Consider the following 4,047-nt stretch of genomic DNA (forward strand, 5'->3'; position numbering starts at 1 on the left):
GTTGTTTTAATACTACAATTGATTGCTTCTGTTGTCCTCATTTGTAAGTCGCTTTGGATAAAAGCGTCTAATAAATTACTAAATAAATAAATAAATAAAAATAATTTATAGGATGATGATTATGATCCAAATAGGATAATTCATTTACATATTGAAAAATAAAATAGATGTAAATGGTCTATTATCATGGCAAGAACAGGTTAAAATCGATTTTTAAAAAAAAAATAGGTATAGGCCTATAAACAAATTAATAGACATATTAAAAGTGAGATTATATACAGGTAAATGAAATATTCATTCATACCAAAAAATTTTTTTTGAAGTTGCATTTCTTTAAAAAACAGCAGGAACACAGCAGTCTACTCTACTCTCTACATGTGTCAAGGAATTATTCTGAATGAATCTTTTCAAAATATTTCACCTGTTTTGTGTTCATCTGCTTCTCCCATTTGCTCTTTTTACATTGACTACCACTCTAATACAATCCGGTACAACAATAATATCTCAAATATCTAAATATTTATTACAATTCTGATAAATCTTTAAGCTATGAGAATACTTTTTGTCTGGGGTACTCTCCAAAATGGCGGAAGACGGTCCATAACTCTGAGAGAAAAATTGTTGAATAAATTATGTTATTATTGGTTTCTTTGCGCACATAAAGTATTCTCGTAGCTTCGTAAAAATGACGGTTGAACCACTGATGTCACATGGACTATTTTACAGATCTCCTTGCTACGCATCTGGACCTGCAACATTTCAGTTGTGCTGCTGTCTATGGGAGGGTCAGAGAGCTCTCAGATTTTATCAAAAATATCTTAATTTGTGTTCCGAAGATGAACGAAGGTCTTACGGGTTTGGAACGACATGAGGGTGGCTCATGGGTGAGTAATTAATGACAGGATTTTCATTTTTGGGTGAACTAACCCTTTAAGCGGGTTTGTGAATCTTTTGATTTAGATGGGGACTTCGGATCCTGAATCTTTTTTTTTTTTTTTTTTTTTTTAAACCGCAAAAAACATAAAGTATAGCCTACACAAAATTTAAAAAAATAAAATGAAAAATAAAAAATAATAAAAGGTTTGCACCTTGAGGACACATAGAATGAATACAGAGATACAATTTTTTTAGGATTAAGGATTAACTAGATTCCATATGTCTAGATCAACTTTGAATAAAGAAAAGAGAGATTTTTCAAACTGCATTTTTGAGATTGTCTTTGGTTCACTGCAGTTTTAAAGAGAAAATGCTCAGCAATGGTGTTGACTGAATGGTTTGTCTTTAAGCATATTAAAAACACCAGATATGTAAACAACACTGAAAACCTGATTGTCACCAAAACAAACTTCCAAACCACAGACAGACGTTGCTATAGGGCATTTTGCTTCAGGACCCTGACATCAAATAGAGATCCAACACAGTACCAAAACAGTTTTTTGTACAGAGGTAACAAAAAAGTCCTTAAATAGTATTATTGATATAATATTACTTGAAAAAGGTAAATAAATAATATATCTATGGTCATCATCGTTGCCAGATTAAGTAGGTTTAGTGGGAGGGACAACTTCATTAGAGAGCATCTGATAGGACAAAAATCTGTATAGTGCAGTATGAGTCATCAGTTGTTATGTTTTCCCGGATAGAAAAATACTGCAAATTTGGATAGCTAAAGGTGAATTTTGCTAGTTTCTGTTTAAAGGTACACTAACATGTACAATAGATGACCTTAAAGCTAGCACACATGTACAAAAAGCAATAAAAATGTTATTTTAATTTCATGGGGTCTTTAAAAGTTGTAAAACCTATTTAATTTGTTATCCTCAACTCACAATTATATGGTTTGTTGCATTTTATTATTTACATTTAGCATTGTTTTTTTCCCCCCATACATGAGTCTATATCAGAACAGACTTGCCATTTTTGGATCCCAACCAACCATTGGAATCGAAACGAGACTGCTGGAGCTTCCGTAATGACTTTAAATGGAAAGATGCCTGATGTTTAAACCTGCCATTTTGCTTTACTGTGCTTGCTATATCACCGCATACACTCTGGAAACATTTGAGGATGGTAAACAGAGCTTCTGTACCCTGCAGCAGTCCTGGGATGGGATGGGGTGTCTCAAAGCTGCCCAACAGAGCTGGAGTAGGAAACATATGTGCACAGTACCCTTTCTCAGCTGGCAGCCCAAACGAAACATTCCAGCAGCATTTTGCTCCCAGAGCAAGACGCTGGCAGCCTGTTTTGTGTCACAGAGGGCAGTGGGGTTTAGTGCTACTGGAACCTGCTGGCAAACACGCTACTTAAGTTATTATTACAGTAGACATGTAGCAACCAAAGGTCAATGTGCTGAAAAATATTGAAGATACTCTCATCTCCTCTTGCTAAACCATGTTTATCCACGCTGTTAAAATCATTACAGCACTGCACGGAAACAAATGTCAAGTCTAATAAGTCTACATCTGTATTACATTCAGAGTTACACTGTAGGATGCCTGAGACCTTTATAAATAATTTGATGTCTGTTTCTCTTTAGTGTGAATCCAGAGTAATCAGAAGGTTTTTTTTTCTTGTCCACTATTTTGACCTTCTAAATTTAAATCCAATTATCAGTTTTGGTAAATTATTGTTATATCTGGCATTATCAATGGTGATTTTCAATCTGATTTGGACCTAAATGCATAAATCTTACATTTTATTGTAAACAGTCTCCTGTATGGCCTCCAGCACACCTACACATGGCTATTGTAGGATATCTTTGTCTGTGAAGGACCTTTCTAATGGGAAACACATGTGCGGCCATTAATGGCTCAATATAATGTGGTTTTTCACTCTCTGTATATCAAAAATGTGCTTCATGTGGTTCTACATCTACATTTATTGTATCTATTAAAGTCAGAAATATATAAATTGCCTGATTGAACCTGACTTCATTAGGTTACACCATTTTTAAAGGAATAGTTCACCCCAAAATTAAAAATGATGATGAAATGTATGATGAAATGATGATGAAAATGTACTCATCCTCAGGCGATCCAAGATGTAGATGAGTTTGTTTCTTCATCAGAACAGATTTGGAGAAATGTAGCATTACATCACTTGCTCAGCAATGGATCCTCTGCAGTGAATGGGTGCCGTCAGAATGAGAGTCCAAACAGCTGATAAAAACATCACAATAATCCACACCTCTCCAGTCCATCCGTTAACATCTTGTGAAGTGAAAAGCTGCATGTTTGAAACAAATTCATCATTAAGACATTCTTAACTTCAAACTGTTGCTTCCTCTATACATAATATTTCTTTCTCCAATAAAAAAAGAAGTCGTCTTGTCTGAATCAGGAGAGAAATGTGCACAGATCAAGCACTGTTTACAAGCAAAATCAGTCCAAAACAGTTCTAAACAAATATGTCAATGTATTTTTGATGTTAGAGGAAAATAGAGGATGGACTTTTTCACTGGAAGAAGTGTTATTGAGGATTATGGATTTATATATTGGCCAGAAGGGATGGTTTAAAGTTAAAACACCTTAATAATGTATTTGTTTATTACAAACACACATCATTTTGCTTTTCAAGATGATGATAGATGTACTGGAGTGGTGTGGATTACTTGTGGATTATTGTGATGTTTTTATCAGCTGTTTGGACTCTCATTCTGACGGCACCCATTCACTGCAGAGCATCCATTGGTGAACCAATAATGCTAAATTCTCCAAATCTGTCCCGATTAATTTTCTTTTTTGGGTGAACTATTTCTTTAAGGGTAAGATCAAGTATTATCAATAACTCTTTAACGTAACAACTATACACACTGTTCACTTTTTACAGTATATTGGTCTTTACTGAGACTTTCCAGCAGAGCAAAAATATCAGTGTTTGGCAACTTGAAACATGCTTGGAAAATGCACAATGAAGTCAGAGCTCCATTCAAACATAAATGGAATTTATGGCACTCATTTCATGCTAGTCATAAGCTTCAAATTAAATCTTTGTATTGCATGCAGCTGTTCTCTTTTAGCTAGAGTGACAGAGCGAGTTTTCATTGAT

Source organism: Sinocyclocheilus anshuiensis, unplaced genomic scaffold (assembly GCF_001515605.1).
Source record: "Sinocyclocheilus anshuiensis isolate Anshui unplaced genomic scaffold, SAMN03320099.WGS_v1.1 scaffold235, whole genome shotgun sequence".
Lineage (NCBI taxonomy): Eukaryota > Metazoa > Chordata > Actinopteri > Cypriniformes > Cyprinidae > Sinocyclocheilus > Sinocyclocheilus anshuiensis.